Below are 21,191 nucleotides of genomic sequence, written 5' to 3'. Positions count from 1 at the left end.
CATGACATTTCTGTTTCGAGTCGTGCTATATGGTCATCCGGGTATTTCCAGGGAAGGACGCTACAGAGTACAGAGTCATGTTCAAGGGCAGTATGTGATTTTTTTAAATGGTAAGTTTATTTGCTAGGTGTATTTTGCTGAGTATGAGAATTTATGTAAATGTTGACAGTTAGATATTAAAGCGCGAGATATTTATTATAGTTAGCCAACTAAAGTAACGGCGTGTATCACTAAACCAGGAACGTACGTACGTAGCATCGTTTTTGAAAATGGGGGGCCAACCAGAGATTTTTTTTTTACCTGTAAAAATTGACAAGCAAAAAATAAAAAAAAACAAACAAAAATTAAAATTTCCCCAACTCGAAAATCCTATTTCGTTGGTTTGGGGGGGGGGTAATTACCAACTTCTCGAAGCCAACTTACTCTCACTTCCTTTTTTTTTGAACATCCTTGATATCTCTATGTTATAAAGGGGGGGGGGGGTGGGGGTCACCATCCTTTCAATGAACTTTTACATAGTCAAGGTAATGTTGGGGAACAAAGTGCCCCCCTGCGGATGGATGTGGTTACTGATGTTCATCCAACATGTACATGGTCATGATGATGTATTGTTGGATAATTCACAATTTATTGCAAATTGGAAACCAAATTAAGCTTTTTTTTTTAAAATTATGTCGGTCAATAGACGTATATTGTACCTTTTTTTAAGTATTAGGCACCTAGCTAGGTGACATTATACCTTCAATATTCGCTATTTAGAGAAAATTCAAGATAGAGATATTGCTAATTCATTCTCCTAGGCTCAACATGCGAGTATCCTTTATTGCCGAAAAATATCACATTTTTCTTCGACATATCCAAAATATGTTTTTTTTTCCTGCTACACCAGTCCGGGCTTAAAATAAACCCCGTCCATGACCTTGGGTAAACATTGCCGCTTATATCATTTCCTGATTATTCACCAACTAATCGCTAAAAGAACCAACAATTTAAAATTGATGACAATAAAAGGTCGAAAAATGTCTTGAATCTAAAATAATTAAATCAGAAACGCAATTTGAATGTCTTATTTTAAACTTTTGCTGGCCTATTTTTTTGATGTTGCTACGACCTCTTGCGTTAAAATAACATGTGCTTTGTCGGAACGACAATGACAGAAACACTATTTTTCCAAGTGAACGCAGTATAATGAAATATAATAGAGAGAAACGAAAGTATAAACCTCATCCGCTGCAGGGATTTGGAAAACACCTGTTTAACCAGTTTTTGCATGTATTTTGCTTGGTGCACGTGAACCAGCCTTCAAAATTTCCTTGCAGTTGCAACTTGGCGGGCGGAGTTCTGTGGTTAACTGGTTAAAGCCGAGAGACCACAGCCCAATGGTACACTTAACATCGATCACAGGAACTTGATGTCATTGGTCAGTGTCATTTGGAAAAGAAACTCTTTAAAAATCTTCTTCTCAAGAACAACAAAGCCGTGATATTTCTGCTTTTTCCTAGCCAGATGCTCAGGTGGGCACATTTTCATTCATTTCAAGATAATTTCAGGTAAATATCAGTATCTCGAACATGGGATATTCTAAATACCCCACTTATGTCGAAGTCGATAGCCGGTCCCTGCCAATTTCTCTATATTTATGATTTAAAAAACACCTGATATCTCGAATACCCCGCTCATGTAGAAGTATATTTAAAGTCCCAGGGGCCCGTTTCATCAAAAGTCGTACGCCCAGTCGTAGCGCTACGCCGGTGTAAAGTCAGGACTAGCACGAAGAGTTGCGTTTCATTAAAGAGCGTATCGTTACACCTGACTAAATTTAGGCCAAAATTCTACGTCTACTCATGGGTAGGCGTAAGTTTGGGCGTAAAGTTTAAATTAAGTAATTTAACTAATTTTAAAACAAGTAAGCGAATTTAAAGAGAAATTACGGTTCTAAGAAGTCTCTTGAATACAAATATTGTAATATTTAATTATACATACCACGAAGAGGGGGGGGGTTTACAACCACTTGAGGGCGTAGTTAATTTAATTTAAACAATATTTTATTATGAAAAACATAATTGGATTGGACAGCAGGCACTGCCTATATAAGTCCTTTCCACAATACAAGGTCAACATCATACATGTACACAAGTAAACATTATTAATATAACATTGAAAAATATAATTATATACATGCATATATTCAGTAGAAATGTATATGAGAAGGCAAATTAAGGGGAACAACAAAAAAAAATAAATATATGAGCTGTTAATATAATTTAAATTATAGAGGGCGTAGTTGATTGGAGTAATAACATATTTAATTAAATCCTCTCAGAAGAAAAGATTCTCTTAATAGAAATTTCTTCGACCACCATGTCTTACGTTTTCACAAAGCATTCACACACATTTGATTATTATAGTGTATGTATGAGGTATTGTAAATCGACTATACATATATATCTATATATATTTATACCCCCGCCTGAAAAGCGGGAGGGTATATAGTAATCGGATGTCCGTCCGTCCGTCTGTAACGCTTTGGTGTGCAATTGTGTCTTCTTTTACTTTTTGGTCCGACTCATATTTTGGGCTTACCATAGCAAAACATGGACACTGCTATTATATCCATATAGGAGGCGGGAGATCCATTAAAATCTTCTCTTTTGAAGAAAAAAAACGCAAAAATATATTTTTGAAAAAAAAAATCGGTCTTAAAAAGGCAGTCATCCTCTTTCTGGTAATTTTCTACATTTAACTTAAAGAAAAAAATAATTAACCTTAAAACCAGATAGGTTTTTTATCATGTTCGAAGAGTTAATTTTTTATTCACTCCTTGTCCACAAGCGTGGATTTCGAAAGGATCGGAGAGAGGATTCAGAACTTTCCGAATTTGCAGATTAATTAAGATTTAATGTACAGAGTTAGGGGCGAAGGTAATTATTCTCCTAGGTATGTGTATCTGAGACAAGTGAAGTCCATGAGAATCAAAGACGAAACCCGGGGATAGGGGTCTCATAGACAATAAGAAATTTTTAAATTGGGAAAATTTTATTACTTTTATTATATGGATGACGGCCTCATGCGTCCTTCGGGGCTCGGAGAGGATAAGTAAGTAAGTATTATATCGATGTAAGACGGTCATAATTACACAGTTAAGTTCAGGAAATGATTCATTCCTAAAATTTTTTTTTCTCAGACAAACATTGATGCAGAAGACATCTCTATTTTTCATGGTTTTGTCTAAAGGAGTAAATTTTACATACTATAACATAATCTGAGCACATATAAAGCACGTGTAAGAGAACAATATGCATATTTTTTTTTATTTCCTGCATAACTTAAATTCTAATGAAAAAAAAATAAAGAGAGAGTGTAACTTTTTAAAATTTCTCACAGATAGGCCCCGCAAGCATATACTTTCTGTAAGAATATCTTTGCAGTCATTTCTCTCTCTCTCTCTCTCTCTCTCTCTCTCTCTGCATACTTGTAAAACTGTACATTTGAGCTGCAGATAGTAAATAATTTTTGTCTATTACTGACTGTACCTAGAGTCTAGTATTTCGAAATTATTTTATGAACCTTTGTCCCATTTTTAATAGTCAATAAAAAACTATAATGAATCATTTGACAAAAATTTAATAGACTTGGAATGTCTTACATGTACCATAGAAGTAAACGTGTAAAATTTATTTCTTGACTCAAAATGTGTACATATGTAAACTGCATTTTTTATACATTAATTTTGCTTTCAATTAAGTATACATATCTTATAAAAATAATGTTTTAAAATCGTATTCTGTCTCAAACTTATTAGTATTTAATCAGTAGAGTCCGTAATTATCGAATCATGAAATGATTATCAAAGGCGAAGTCATTAACCTCTGTCAATTTCGGGAAGGGGGGTGGGGGTGGGTGGGTGTTGTTTATAACTAAAATTCCAAAATAAACAGTTTAGCTTTTGATAAAATTCTGAAATACATGTACGATCCTTTTTTAACTCTCAATTTATAAGACTTTTATTGAAAAATTGTAAAAATCTAAAATCGATTTCTTATAAGGTACATGTATCCTACATGACCCTATAAATCCATGCATGTTTCAATCAGTGCAAGTATTTATTATTCTATAATTTGTGTTATTCTATTCTTTTACGTGCTAGAATTATATGTATACCTGTTTGTTCACAGTGGACATTGTTTATATTTTTGCGCCTGCGCAATGCAACGTTGTCAAGGACTTGGTCCTGCGACTAAGCGTATCGTTTACGACTAGACTTACGCCACTTGGTGAAACGCAAATTACGCCTGACTAAATTTTGGCGTAAGTCCCGGAAGTACACCTAAGTTAAGGCTTAAATCTACGACCTTTGATGAAACGGGCCCCAGGCCTTTTTTTTACCTGGCTTATCTCGAAGTGCAGTGAATTTTTTGGTGTACTGAACACACCTGGGGTCATGACTTAATTAAAACATTCTCACCAGTGGCTATTAATACTTGATATCGCGATTACTTAAATAACTTTAACGGAACTCTTTCGTGAAGGAGGTAGGAATCGTCTGTTGGGTGGGGACAATTTGCTATTTAATACAATGCAAGATCGATTATTGTAGCATAATTTATAAGGACAGATAAGATAAAAAATCCCGGTGGAATACCTCGCTAAACAATTGCTGAACCGATCTAATATATTTTATAATATAAGATATATTTTACCAACACCAACTTGGGTGTTTGGTGTACATTAAGTCTACGACGCATAAAACTAACCTGACTTCGCTGCAGTTCAGAATTTAAATACAGACAGTATTACCGATATTGCAATTAATTATATACTCTGTATGATTAAAAATAGTAATTTCATAAAACACCAATTTTTTTCACGATAAACTTAAATAAAACAGTCAAGTTGCATTGCATAATGCACAGAGCAAGGATTTATTACATTCATGTTTATCTGCATACAGATAACCTTGACCGCCATTTGCATTATTAGTTTCGTAAAGTACATGTTCCTTATTATTATGCCTCCTGTCAGTTTGTCTCTCTATAATCCTTACCCTACTATTCTCGCATAGTGGTCTAAGGATTTATATAGTGTAAACATACTATGCCGAAAAAGTGCAGGGCTTTATTTACTGAACAAATTCTTCATTGCACACAACCCTGATCGAACTCACGACCATGAGATTGTCAGCCCGATGCCTTATCAATTACGCCACAGAAACGATCATTGATTGGTGGTATTTTATTAAATATCTAAACTTAATTTATACAAATGACACAAAAGGGAAGAAATAGACAAATTTTATTTAAAAACAGTTATATTTTTCTATGGAACCTTAGATTTATGTATGCAACAAAGTTTCAAACTAATTACATACAGATCGTTAGATGAACTGATTTCATAGGGTCATTAAAACACTTTTTTATATGACGCTTGATTGAAGGATGTTAAAGAAAATTATCAATGAGAATCGATGTCTGCAAACAAATAAGTCTTACTAACAAAACAGAAAATTAAGATGAGTTGCTTTTGGACAGAAAATCCCGACTTATTTAGAGAAATACAGTCTTCAAAATAACCTGGGTGCCCCATGCCCGGGACCTGGTAAATTTGCCGGCGGGCATGTGAAAATTCTCAAATTACATGCCCAAAGGGCATGTGTGAATTTTCTTTCGATTCATAATGTTTACTTGCCATTTTTTCTGTAGTACCCCAGTCTTAAGATGAATTGTCTGTCTACATTTGTCTTGCGTTACATTCTCGATACGACCTGTCATATGGTTGTGACTCAGGTAATCATAATACATTTGTGTTTGATTTTAACCTATTTGTTTTCTCAGAGTTTCTTGCTAAATTACGATATGTTTTTTGATGCCACGTGTATATAGTGGACTGCTGTCATGATCCTACTTCTAAAATTCAGTTCAACTAATCAGCCAACAAGAGACCTGCATGCGACTCGAAAGTTGTCAACAAAAAGTAAAAAATACATTCGAAAATGGCAGACAGACAGGCCATGGTTTTATTTAAAACTCTGAAAACAATTTTAAACTTAAGATCAAGAGATTTTAAAAACAAAAACACTGTTATTATAGTTAATATAAAAACCTTATTTTTTGTTGCACAATCATATCTGCTATATGAATGAATTTTGAGTGGGACATGTACAAATTTCAATGGGCTGGGTTAAATGATCAGAATACATGCCCGAAGGGCATGTGCTGAAAAAGAATTGTTGTGAAGACTGGAAATACTAATAACCAAAATAACTACTGTAAACCAACTTTTATTCGCGACGACTTTATTTCGCGATTTACTGGGAGCAAAGTTGTTTGCGATGATTAATTTTCGTGATCAAGCCTTTTTTGGAACTATTTCTAATAGAAAAAAAACTTCAAGGACCTGTTCGTGGCAAGAAATATTCGTGATGACAAGGCTCTCGAGAACCTTGCGAAATTTTTTTGCATGCGAATAAAAGTTTGTTTACAGTAATCATGCAACCAATATTGGCATAAAGATTTAGTAGTCTTCAGGAAAACTTTTCAAACTAACTGGCCAGTCGGATCAGTGAACTTTCAAAATGTACTGCCCCACCAAAATTTTAACTGGCCCCTTAATGAAAAAATAAAAAAATACATTTTTATAACTGTAAATTAATACGTTTACGCACTTCAACTTTTGAAAAGCCGCCATTTTTCGTCCTTTGTTGTGTTTTGGTCAGTTGTTCGTTGGAAATTCGCACATTTTACACATGTCTAGTTAATAGTTACTAGCTAGTTCCTGTTGTTACGACTAAATCATCCAGGTTTTAATAATACGATTCAACAACACGTGTTCTCATTTTATATATTAATGAAATTTAAAGAAGTAAGTCAGTTAAAATATATATTGACTGCGTATGATGTTTAAAATCAACAAGCCCATCGGACTTCTTGAATTTCGATTTTCACTGACCCGACATCAAAATTCACTGGCCTGACGGTCTTCAAAGTTTTTGTGAAGACTGTGGCTCAGGAAAAAGTCAAATGGATTGCTGCATAAATAATTACAACAGTCAGCATAATAATACATTGGATAGTGTTGCATTATGCATGTGCTATGCCTAAATAGTAGGCAGGGTTTGACACATAGTGCACTCGCCAGACCATGTGTCAAACCCTGCCTACTATTTAGGCATAGCACAGTTCATGCATAATGCAACACCATTATGCGAGGGTTGTCCCAAAAATTCGTGGACAATGTTCATAATTTTTGCAGTGTATTTGTGAAATGCAGATTGTGTTCCCAGTGTTGGATAGCCATGAGCCAAACTTGAAAATGTATTTTAAATCAGATCTGGAAATGTTTAATTTTAATAATTTTTTACGGAAATTTTCACTGCGGCAGAATAGTGCAAACTGTTTTTGGGTGATGGATTTAATATTAATTAACCTACTTCAAGCTTAAAATTATGTCATTTAATTCAAATTTTGTTAAAAATCAAACAGATTCGATGCAGACACTCTGTTCAGGATTAACTTAAATCTCCAAGTTCATTTTGTTATTTGCATGTACATTTAATCATATTAATGTATTTGTTTTATTTGCCTTTTGTATTTACCTGTAACTGTCCATTCTGTTTGTTTTTAATTGTCCATTCTTTTTGAATAAAAAAGTCCAAAGAATGGACAGTTTTCCAAAAAGAAGGGAACCTACAGGCGACTTAATGGATTGTTAGGGGAGTTAGCTCAACATTACGCTAGAGAAAGGTTCAACACATTAACAAAAGGTTTACGTCACAATCATGTTTTAAAAATAATGCCTATAAAGAACAGCTCACCATTGTACAAGTATAGATAACAACACGAGCGAGGATCTTTATTTATTTATGCAAAAGGTGTTTTATTTTCAAAAGGCTTGATCATGAAATTTAAATATCGCAAACAAGTTTACGCCCGATAAATTGCTAAAAAAAATATCCCTGCAAATAAAACTTGGTTTACAGTAAATTGTGTTTTGTCGAGTCCACAACCCTGTCGATAGATAGAATATTGTTCTATCGTTAAAATGATTTTGTCCTACGGACTCGGTTTAACGATAGAATTCGTTCCGTGTATTCGTAATGTCTAGCAAAGAGAAACACGGGCGATAACTCACATAATGCATTTACTAGGAACAATTTAGAGAGTTCCGAATGTAAACATGGCAGGTAATTTGAATAGCGAGAAAAACGTTGAGAAAATTAATTGGATTTTCGTATTTATATGGATTATTTTTTTGGATAAAAGGCATAAGCAATCTCAAAAAGGTTTGTTTTGATTAATTTATAAGTTATTTTCTGTGCAAATCCGTTTGTATCCATCAAAATCGTTTCGTTGCGATTCTGCAATTTTTTGCTACATTACAAGTATATGGGTGGTATTCTAACTGTGGTGAGGGCTTGTACCGAGACACAGTTAGATTATTCTAACTACACTGCAGGGCTCGACATTAACGCTTGTCCGCTTGTCCGGTACCAATGAAAAACAATTTCGGACAAGTGAATATTGCTGGGCACTTGTCCGATTGGACAAGTGATTTTTGATGTAAAGAAGTCTTTGAATAATAATGAAAAACAACTATTGATTTAATTGATAAGTTTATCAAATAAAAATGGAAGAAGTACATAAACCCGAATTTCAATCTCGATATCAATCACTATGTAAGTTGAAGTTTACACTTGATCGGGATCAATATTCACTAATTGCATCCATACCATATTGCATGGCGTGGATCTTGCGATGTTTGCTGATTTAGAATAAAATCTGATTGAATTACAGATTCACTTGCAAACATTTATGTTGCTGTCAGGTCAGGTTGTGTAGATAAAATTTTGTTTTATTTGTGTTTGTCTTGGTTATCAATAACAAGACTTATAAATAAAGCACATTTAATTTTTTTTTTAGCTCTACTGGTCAGAGTCCAGAAGAGCTTATGCGATAGTAATGCGTCCGTCCGTCTGTCTGTCTGTAAACAATTTTTCAAAATGCTACTCCTCCTACAGTTTTGGTCTGAATTCAGTTTAACTTGGCACACAAGTAGACTACACTAAGATACATAATTCTGTATATCGGTTTTTGATCTTGATGAAAGATGTTGCTGTGGTTTCAAAAAATAGAAATTTCTGTGATATTCTTTCAAAATGCTACTCCTCCACAGTTTTGGTCTGATTTCAAAAAATTTTGCACACAGTAGACTACACAGTCACTATCGTACGTTATTCTGTATATCAGTTTTTTACTTCAATGAGTGGTGTTGCCATGGTTACTAAAATAGAAATTTCTGTTAAATACTCTCAAAATGCTACTCCAAATACAGTTTTAGTCTGATTGTAATATAAAGTGGCATGCAAGTAGACTACACTAAGAATTTACATTAAGAGACTTAATCAAGGATCATTATTCTATTTATTGCTTAATTGAAAAGTTTCAATTTCCAACTGCTGAAGTACTTTTCTCTTCCTATGCTATAAGTACAAAACAGTAAAGCTTCAGTCTCGACAGAGACTTCTGGTTTCATTTATGTAATAGTTTTCAAGTTGACAGAATAAGATATTCAATGAAATTTTTTTCGGACAAGTGAAATTGAAGTTCGGACAAGTAAATATCTTGGTCCCTTGTCCGAATGGACAAGAAGGGAAAAAAGTTAATGTCGAGTCCTGCACTGTCGAGTCTACAAGTTTATTAATTAATTCATAGATTTTCAAAGATATGTAACATGAGTCATGACTACAACTGATCATCACTATAGTTATCTAAATATTCAATTCAAACATTTAAGGTTACAATTAAAGCTTACTGAAATATAACTTAAGACTTATTTCCAGTCTGATTTTAAATACATGTATTGTAAGTCGATATGTAATATATGGTGTTTAAACTGAATAAGTGGAAACTGAAGAAGATATCAAGATGTTAATTAAAGTCAAGTTCTAACTTCTACACTGTAAATAAAGTAGTTGTAATGCAGACACTACAGTAATAACTATGTACATGTGTATACCAAAGTCATTTTAAATTATTATCATGATTATTTTCACTTTTTTTCAAGAAATATCGCTGAAATGTGAAACACTTCTCTGACTTAAATTTAGACCCTTTTATAATAAAGTTTGTTAACTGAATGGATTTAGATAACAAATGGTGATTTTTTTTACAAGATAACACTTCAAACTTAATGGTTAATACAGTATATATGGGTTTCATTTTCCAGGAATATTATTTGTTTAGACTTGAAAAAAATTCCTTATATTAAATATACCATACATAGATGATAAGGTATAAGATTGAGATTATCTTGATTAAGATGTTCAGTTTACTACATTCAAACCAAATATGGTATCATTTATCTATATTTTGATTTTGCAGTGTCCAAAACAATTTCCTGAAAAATATAAAGATAAGCTCCTTAGTATTTTTTAGCTCACCTCAACGAAGTTGGGGGGAGCTTATGTGATACCCTCGGCGTCGGCGTCCTGGGTTAAGGTTAAGTTTTTTGGAGCAGTTTTCTTTTTAAGTACTTCTATGTCTTATATTGATTATAAAGACCCCTATAAAGACCAAACTTGCATGGATGGTACATCTTATGATGTAATCTACTAGACTTGCTTCGGATGCTGAATCTGACCTACATTTTCCGGTTGAGTGAACAGGTTGAAGTTTTTGGTGCAGGTTTCATTTCCAAGTATTATGAGACATATAATGACCAAACTTGCATGGATGGTACATCTTAGGATGCATATTACAAGACCTGCTTCAGATGCTGAATCTGACCTACATTTTCTGGTTGAGTGAACAGGTTAAAGATTTTGGTGCAGGTTTCATTTCCAAGTATTATGAGACATATAATGACCAAACTTGCATGGATGGTACATCTTAGGATGCATATTACAAGACCTGCTTCAGATGCTGAATCTGACCTACATTTTCTGGTTGAGTGAACAGGTTAAAGATTTTGGTGCAGGTTTCATTTCCAAGTTACTATGAGACATATAATGACCCAACTAACATGGATGATACATCTTAGGATGCATACTACCAGCCTTGCTTCGGATGCTGAATCTGACCTACATTTTCCAGTTGAGTGAACAGGTTAAAGTTTTTGGTGATGGTTTCATTTCAAAGATACATTGACCCCTATAATGACCAAACTTGCATGGATGGTACATCTTATGATGTAATCTACTAGACTTGCTTCGGATGCTGAATCTGACCTACATTTTCCGGTTGAGTGAACAGGTTGAAGTTTTTGGTGCAGGTTTCATTTCCAAGTTACTATAAGACATATAATGACCAAACTTGCATGGATGGTACATCTTAGGATATATATTACAAGACCTGCTTCGGATGCTGAATCTGACCTACATTTTCAGGTTGAGTGAACAGGTTAAAATTTTGGGTGCAGGTTTCATTTCCAAGGTACAGTACTATGAACCCTATAATGACTAAATTGCATGGATGGTACACCTTAGGATGCATACTACCAGACTTGCTTCGGATGCTGAATTTTACCTACATTTTCTGGACGAGTAAACAGGTTAAAGTTTATGGTGCAGGATTCATTTCCAAGTAACTTTGAGCCCTATAATGACCAAACTTGCATGGATGGTACATCTAAGGGTGCATTCTACTAGGCTGGCTTCGGATGCTGAATCTGACCTACATTTTCTGGATTAGTGGAAAGGTTAATTTTTTTATACAGGTTTCATTTGCAAGTAACTATAAGCCCTATGTTGACCAAACTTGCATGGATGATTCATCTTAGGATGCACTCTGATGGACTTGCTTCAGATGCTGAATTCGACATACATTTTCCAGATAATAGACCTCGTAAAAGTTATGGGTGCAAGTCTATCACCAAGAAACTATAAGGCTTGTATAAACCAGTTGCACAAATGATGCATCAAGGGATGAAAACTCTCAATCTTGCTTCAGATGCTGGATTTTAATTACATTTTCATGATGAAGAACTAGTTTTTAGTTTTTATATAGGTCTATTCCAAAGTATCAAATTTGCATAAATTTCGCATTTTTGGATGTACACTTTTTGTTGGTTAATTGTGTGACTTAATTTGCCTTACTTAAAGACAACACACATTGAGGTGAGCTCTGTAATCTCTGATTACCTATGTTTTTATTTTGTGAAAGAATCTGGGTGGATTAGGCGAGTCAAGTGCCTACGCAAGGGCAGATAAAATATTGATTAAAAAATTCTTGCAAATTCAACTTTTTGTTAAATTTGGGAATTATTTATAACCATATGCATACAGTAAAGATAAAACCTGAATCAAATGACTTACAAATTGATTGTAATAAGCCCACCAAAATGGTAACACGCCTTAGAAACTATAAAAATGATAGAAATGGAATGTTAAAACTGTGTTTTTTACATAGAGTGGGTCTTCGTACCATTTTTTCGTAAACAAATATTGAAAGGGTGTGGAAAGATGTTTCTTTCACCATTTCCAAAAAAATGGTACGAAGACCCACTCTATATAAAAAAGTTAGTTTACCTACTTAAATTTCGGAACATATTCTCAAAAACTCCAAGTCCAATTGTGCGTTTGCTATACATATAGAACTGTTTGCTATTTAAAGGGCACTGTATGTGCGACTTCGTGGCTCAGTAGTCATAGCGGCGGTGTTGAAGCACCTAGTTATTTGTCGCGAGTGTTCGAATCACCATTTTTTAAGTTCAGGTTGAAATTTAGATAAATATATTTTTCACTAAAAACAAAATGAATAGATAAGATGATGAATTTATTTACGGTCAATTAAAATATATCCTATAATAAACAAGTTTTCAAGATAATATAATATTTTGAATGCATTCAGTTCAAGACTATATAACACGATTGAAATGTATGTAATCATGGGTAGACCAGCACGGTACGGCTATTCTGCATGCAAAAACAGTTAAATGGAAAGGTAAAGCGTACCATTTCCAAACCCCTGAAAACATATTTGATAGAACAATTAACACACAGTATGAAAAGCAGCACCTTAAAAAAATTTGTAGCGATAATCGCAAGGTCTAAAATATAGAAAATGTCATTTGGACAGTACTGTACAAAGTCTAAATGTTTAGGTAAATTGATCGTACAACTATGAAATTTCCGATATGCTTACAGAGCGACAAAATCCGTGTGGGCATATGACTCGCCTAATCCACCCAGATTCTTTATATTATATAAATAAGGCTATTCTGGCTATTTCAAGCCAACTGGCATAGAAAAATCTCTTACTTGATATAGAGATTGTTTATGATCAGAGGGTATGTCATGACCTTAATCCAAGGTATTTCTGATAAGTTCAAATTTTGTAATTGAGTATCATGGAAGGTCATATTTTTAAAAGTTGTTTATGACCTCAAGGTGAGTCATGACCTTGGCAGAGGTCATTTGGGCAAGTTCAAGGTCACTGATAATAGTGAATTTAAAACAGGTCTGTAATTTTGTAATAGAGAGACATTGCATGTATCCGCATTTCACTGAAAGATTATTAATGACCAAAGGATATGTATAATAATTAGGGCCCCGCTCTGTGGGCACCCTATAGTGATCAGTCTGTCTGTTCGTCCATCCTAGATCTCTTGTCCGGAGCATATCTTCTCTCTCTTTAAGTTTAATATTCTTTTTATTATATTTCATTAATTTTCTTTTTCACAAAAGTTGAGATTGTTGTCCTACCATTGAGGAAAAATTGTTTACATCTACATTAGATGGACAGAAAAGGTGATCTTAAATGCTTGTGATAATCACTGCAATATAAAAATGTTCTTTGGTATGTGGGTTCGATTCCCACCCAGGGCTTAAAAAGGCAAAGTATATTATCTAAATCATTTGCTACATGTACATATTAATGAAAATATTGGAAATTCATCTAAAAATTTCTCAAGAATTTGCACAATTTATTGATTTTTTTTAAAGAAATAACTTTATTTTTGTTATTTCATATTTTGCATTTAATGTACAAAATTCTTCAAATTTACTTGTTCTGCAATATACATTATACATACATGTATCCAAATCTTATGATAATTTAGTTTGCTGATGCTGGTGCTAAAGGAGGAATATGGTGCCCTGAGCCTCCACCAAAGAGTTTTTTATAAGTTAAAAAAAAGAAATTCTTTAAGGTGATCTAAATATCCCACTGCTCGAAAGAGCAAAGTCCACGAACCATCAAAAAATGCCTCTTGCAAGATATTAACGCGATTTTTATCATAGATAGTATAGACTTTAAGCTTTTCATAACCGTTTTTCTTTTTTCAATATCTATTATACTTTTTAAAAACGAGGTCTTGCAATATGGCAATGTTTTAATAGAAAAATGCAATAGGAACGTCATTTTTTGTAATGTAACGTCACGTCAATTAGCGATAGAATGACCTTGCTATTACAATGCACAGATATATAGGAATATAGGACTTTTAAAATGCAATAATTGGAATCAACTTTATATTTATCTTATCATCTTCATAATCAATAAAGATGATAATTCTGAATGAATAGAATTAGAAAAAAAATATTTTTTTAACTAACGCGCTTCATGAAATATGCCGGCGTGAAGCGTCGTAGTTCATAACCTCATTAATCTTCAAAAATTAAATTCATTTCTTAAATATTATTGATTTGTTGAAATGAATATTTTGTTCCCTTACCCTGCCTATGGGTATTAATTAACCAAACTAAGCAACTGCTAAGTGTATGATGATCAAAATTGTTTACAAATGCTATAGCATCTGGCTTAAAACATTGATTAAATTCAATCACTGGAAAGTTGTTGCATAATGCTCAGGTGACCTATAAGGCCCATGGGCCTCTTGTTTTTTCCTCAATGCACCAATAAAAACAAAACGTACTTAGATTTGGTAAATGTTGTTACATTTATTATTTTTTAACATGAATTATAAGTAATATTTCATATTTTTAATGAATAACATTCGCCATAACAGTAAAAATTTCACTTCCCGCAAAAAAGAACAAAGATCTAGATTTTTCTGGTCGCATGTTTATTGCCATGGCGACCGTTGAAATGGGAACGTAGTAGCACAGATGCATTTAAAACATATGGTATTTTTGACGGTATTGACAATAAAACAGTAAACTTTAGAATAAATCCGATGTTTTACGCGTTTTACCACCTATGATTATGATTTTATTTTTTTTCCACTGAATAACAAGATGTCCGCTACCAGCTGGGTAATTACATGATTTCCAGTAATACCCCATTTTAAATGTGTTTGCCAACGCAATGAAATAGCTCACTTATGACTAAAACATGGAGAAAATATTCTTAATGCACTGAAAAGTCGCACAGAAAAAAACTTTTAAAGTGTAAAATGTCGTCAATAGGAAATCGGCAGAAATACATTTAGGATGAAATGAAATAGTGTGTGCCATCGAATGATATCCATGTATCGTCTGCGTAAGGAATATATCACATGCTAAAAAACTTTTTCATAGTCTGTTTGTTGTTTTTTTTTTCTTTCAGAAAGTCAACAACGCTTTCCGCGCGAGAGTGGGCGGGTCCTAATCAACCAATTAAAACACTTGTTTTAGGGTATACTTTGAAGCGAGATTTGCGATAAAAATCTAGGTCTAAATACCAGTACATTACTTGAAAAGAAGTACATGTACACAATAGTTGAAAGGACCTTTTTTCTATACATTTTTAATAACTTGGCGAGCACTCGCGAATATTAGGCCTCAGCTGTTAATAAATTTTCACAGGCAAGCGAGAAATATCCGCGAGATTCGCGCACACCTCAATCTCACAGATAATTTTTCTCATCTTCGCGAACCAGTCAATCGCTGGGTCATGTTTAATCCAGTAAAAAATTTTATGTATGGAGTACGGTATTTGTAGTGTGTTGTTAATACATTGTTATCGATTGACTTACATTTTATAATTTTATTATGTTTTTTTTTTAATTATGCATTGCTAGCTTATCGTTTATTACTTTCCATTTCATTTTCACATTATGATTTCCATGCGTATGTAATTTTCATAAGTACGTGTCAAAATAAAAAGTGAAATACAAGTACAGACATTAATATTTTACTACACGTAAAACACAGGGAAAGATTGATTTTACCCGAAAAAGGCTCCTTAATAAGACCTTATTATAGACAGCATTTATAAGAGGAAAGTGTAAAATAGTCTCAGTTTTTCTTGAAATAGAAAACACATTTATGGTCTTAGTAAGCAATTTCAGAAAAGAAGGGGGGGGGGTTATACAAAGGACGAACATATACAAAGTTCTATCTTTTAAAAATAATTTTTTAAAGAAAATGTTACAGTAAATTATATAATTTTTAAATATATTTTTGACAAATCCTGTAGTTCACAATAATGCTCATATAATTGTATGTAATGAACGTATAATTTATGTCAAAGCATGGACCCCCCCCCCCCGTGACCTCTTCTAATCGTATAGGGATAAACTACTAATCTTCGTAGTAGCGAATCCAGCGATTTTCAGATATTAAATGCAGAGGAAGATATAGTCCCCCTACTCCACCCCCCCACCCTAAGCCATAACAATGCAGGGGCAATTTTGAATGTTGATCTACATGTAAAAAAATTAAAATACAGAATATTTGATATGAGAAACACTATAGTGGCCAAAGAAGGATCTTTGATTTGATGTTCTTTCATAAATAATAATAAACACTATCTAGGGTCATATATTTTAAATTCAGCTCTTGTTTCTGAAAACAAAATTGTTTTTACCACTTCTTCATAATACTTTTGAAGAAAGCTAAAAATTATTTTTCACGTTATGCAAGTGCATAAAAATTATATACGCGGGTTTTATGTAGTGAAATGAATGTTTTTTTAGGATTTGAAATAAAAAAAAACTGATTAATATATATTGATGCTACATGTGATACTAATACAAATATATGTATTGTATGCATCGACGTGCGGATTTGTTAAAGCGAACATGTGCATTTTATGTAAACACACACACGAGTTCTACGTTGAATCCAGTTTACAGAGTTGTTAATTTTTTTAATAATATAGATAATTTCCCGTTTCAACTAAATGAATTTAACAAAGCGACAGAAAACTACATGTATCTCTTAAAAAAAAAAGAATTTTCCCCATTTCTCCCTGCCGATGATTCCCAATGACTGCATCTATTATGACGTCAAAAATGACGTACACCGAGTAACGTCATGTACAACTGTGAACTCATAAGTTTGTTTTCCTTTGATTTCAGAAATGTAATTTTTAAATTCTTTGCCACATTTATTGCCTTCAATGAACAATTGACTGGTTTTTTTTCTATCACCATGTGTGTTATCTATTTATTTTATGTCCTATGACCTACCAATGAATCACTGACTGTCACTAAAAAATTACCAATTCTTGATAACAAAGTTTAGATTTAACTCTATACTCGTCACAGTCATAAACAAACATAATAATTGACATGAAAGTTTATATTTGCGATAGTCATACATATAGTAAGTTGAAAGTTGTACTTGTCTGTAAATCAATCTAATTTTGGAAAAAGAACTGTCGATAAATCGGCATTTTTAACGGATATGTTTTTAGACTGAAGCCATCATATTTATTCCAGTAGTCAGACGTGTCTATAGGTGCCTCAGTTGACATTTTCTTACTTGTGTGATATGAGTGTCCATCCACTTACATAATCAATATTATACACCTTTCTAATTGATCCTTTAAAGTTTGTATAAAAGATAAAGACAAATACATGTATGGTGGTTCATGATCATAGCATTTTTACACGCGTTGACATTTCATTTTATTTTTTTTCACCATGAGCACACTCGTTACCGCAAAATATTTTCATTGGAAATTATTTGTCGAACAGTTATAATTATTTTTCTGTTTCAATATTTTGCGGTAACGACTGTGCTCTATGTGAAATTCACGATTTATTGTGTAAAATTTGAGCCATTTTCCGGAAAACCTCGAACCATGCTGCGTTTTAGAATTTAGTTTGACATCGAAACATCCGGTTTTGACGAAATTGTTGCACATGTGAAATGTGTCAATGTTCTAGGTTGATAATAGCCAAACACATGTTTTCCAATGCCCTTTTCAAAATTTACATATTTGCTAGGCCAATTAAGGCATTTTGTGGATTGAATTCTTTCATCACTTTTAAACTCACCTTAGCAGAAGGCTCAATTGAGCTTTTCTAATCAAAATTTGTACGTCATCTACTGTTGTTGTTGTCATTGTCATCGTTGTTGTCATTGTTGTAAATTTTTCACATTTCATCTTCTTCTTAAGAACCATTGTGCCAATTTTGAACAAACTTAGCACAAAGTATTCTTGGGCAAAGAAGATTCAATTATTTCAAATCAATAGCCAGGCCTTAGATAATTAATGTGAATTAAAGAAAAATTAATGGCATCTTTTGAAAATCTTCTTTTCTAGAATCACTGGACCAGGAAAACTGAAACTCATGTGTACAGCATCCTCATGTAGTGTATATGACCTCTGGGGGTAGAGTGGGGCCACAATGGCTGATCAAAGTTTAACATAAATAAGGAATCGAATACAGCTAGAGGAAAATTTTTTAAAAATCATCTTCTCAAGAACCATTGGACTGGAAAGTTGAAACTCATTTAATGTTTCAAGTTTGTTCAAATCATAATCCCGGGGAGCAGGATGGGGCCGCAATGGTGGGTCAAAGTTTAGCATAAGAATGCATGAGAAAAATCTTTTTTTTCAAGAACAACAAACCAATGATTGGTCATAATTATATGGAAGCAACCTCTGTTAATGTAAATGTATGTTTGTTCAAATCATGATTCCTGGGGGTTAGGATGGGGGCACACTGGGGGATCATAAAAATATGAGATATACATGTATGAAAATAATATTTTCTGTAATACCTATTTAACTTGTACATGTATATAAATCATGATAATGATGGGATGCTTTTTAAAGCAGAATATCACATTTTTTTCTGTGCTCGTAAAATACAATCCAAAGTAATCTACGAGAAAAAAAAATTTAATTGATTTTAAACAGTCTGTATTTATAATTCCTGTAAAAATAGAATTGTGTGTATCTCGATTTAAACAGTTAATAGAACTGCATGAGTACTGTCATAGGTTAACTATAATAAATAATAAAAAAAAGTATTGGCAATAGAAAATAGAAATCATTATTGGTAACAAAGGTCAGATTTGATTTTTTTGACTGAATACTAGTGGACCTCATTAATATTAAATTCTGGTAAGACAATTCATCGCGAATTATTGTGTCAGGAAAGATGAAACTCATGTGGAATCAATTTCAGAAAGTGTAGATTAAAATTTGGTCAAATCATGAAAACCAGGGGGTAGGGTGGGGCAAAAATGGCCGATCAGAGTTTTACATAGAAATTAATAGGGAAACCTTTTAAAATTTTCTTTTCAAGTACTTCAAAGCCATGGTAAGTAATAATCATTAGGGCCCCGCTTGGCAGGCACCCTATAGTGATCAGTCTATCTGTCCGTCCGTCCTTCTAGCTGTCCGCTAGCTAAGATATCTTGTCCAAAGCATATCTTCTCTCTCCTTGGCCCAATCTGGCTCATACTTTACCCACAGAGTGCCTTTAGGTAACCAGTGTTTAGTGACCTTGAATCATGTTTCTAGGTCAAAGGTCAAGTTCATAACAGAATTTTAAGAAAATCCTTGTCCGGAGTATATATTCTCTCTCCTTGGCCCAATCTGGCTCAAACTTCACCCACAGAGTGCCTTTTGGTAACCTATATGCAGTGACCTTGAATCATGTTTCTAGGTCAAAGGTCAAGATCATAGCAGAATTTTATGAAAAATCCTTGTCAAGAGCTAATCTTCTTTCTGCTTGGCCCATTCTGGCTATTACTTCACAAAATTGTACGTTTTGAAGCACATTTTTGTAAAAATTTTCTTTGTCTGGGTCTTCTCTCCATGAATTTGAAACGTTATATGTGTGTATTTTAATTCAAGGAAACTATTACATTTTTTTAAAAAATGGAGAGAAGACCCAGAGACCACCAAAAATGAAATTTTCCCAGAAAAATCCAAATGTATCAATGTAGTGCGTCTTTCTCCTTTTAAAATTACCTTTAAAAGTGTAGCGGTGATAGCTCAGAAAGTTAAGCTACCTGTTCAGTGCACTCGAAGCGAAAAGTTTTTGGTTCGAGCCTGGCATGGGGCGTTAATTTTTCTTTATTCAGGCAAGCAACCAAATTTTTTTGTCAGTTTCGTTTTATGTACTGATGTATCACAATTTTGAATTAGATCAATTTTGGTTCAGTTTGGTTCTCAAGCGAAATCAAATCTAATCTTCTATTTTATAATGTACATGTACACGTATCATGCATCCATGCATTAAACATATTTTAGGGTTTTTTTGTGAAAAATTACTATGTTAATAGTACCTCCCATAAAAAAAATGAACATAAATGTTACAATTTCACAATGTCTTTCAAACTAAATGAAAAAAAACCCATGGACGTGTTTGTAAAATCTGACCAGGTATGTTCAGCCAACCAATTCATGGACATTTAAACCATAAATGTTTCGTACATATGATTCCTGCAGATCACCCGCCAAATGCGCCCATCTTCTTCCAGTACATTTATATAACTGGGGATACAGGATAACTTCTATATATATCTGTAAATTCTCAATAACATTTAAGTCGTACTAAATGACTTTAACTGTTTTACACAAATGTTCCTCTTCAAAATAAACCCTTTTAAACTACCTTACATTTTCATGTTCATTGTTGAAAGCTGGGACCTTTGAGATGGCCACCATCTCAATGATATCTAGTATCTAGTATGGAATAATCTCCAGGTAGTGTAGATTCTAGTTTGTCTAAATCATGATCCACTGGAGATAAAATTCAAGCCCCCCCCCCACCTCGGTAAACTTTGTCCTGATCTGATCTGAACTACAACAATACCCTATATAGATTATGTAACTATGCTGCAACAAAAATTGGGGAAGGTGGGGACGGGGCAATGTTCAAAGAACATTTTCAACATGTTCAAGAGTATAACGTTTATTTTTAACATTTTGCCCGCTGATGCTACGTGTCTGTTCCTTCACAAGCCAAGATGTGCTTATGTAGGGGGCAGATACATATTTTTTTCTTTATTTTTTAGTTTATTATTATAAGTTGCAATATTATATAAGGAGGGAAGCTCCACTGCCCCC

Source organism: Saccostrea cucullata, unplaced genomic scaffold (assembly GCF_032062105.1).
Source record: "Saccostrea cucullata isolate Sc308-1 unplaced genomic scaffold, CSIRO_AGI_Scuc_v1 ctg1806, whole genome shotgun sequence".
Lineage (NCBI taxonomy): Eukaryota > Metazoa > Mollusca > Bivalvia > Ostreida > Ostreidae > Saccostrea > Saccostrea cuccullata.
Note: the sequence above shows the minus strand (reverse complement) of the source record.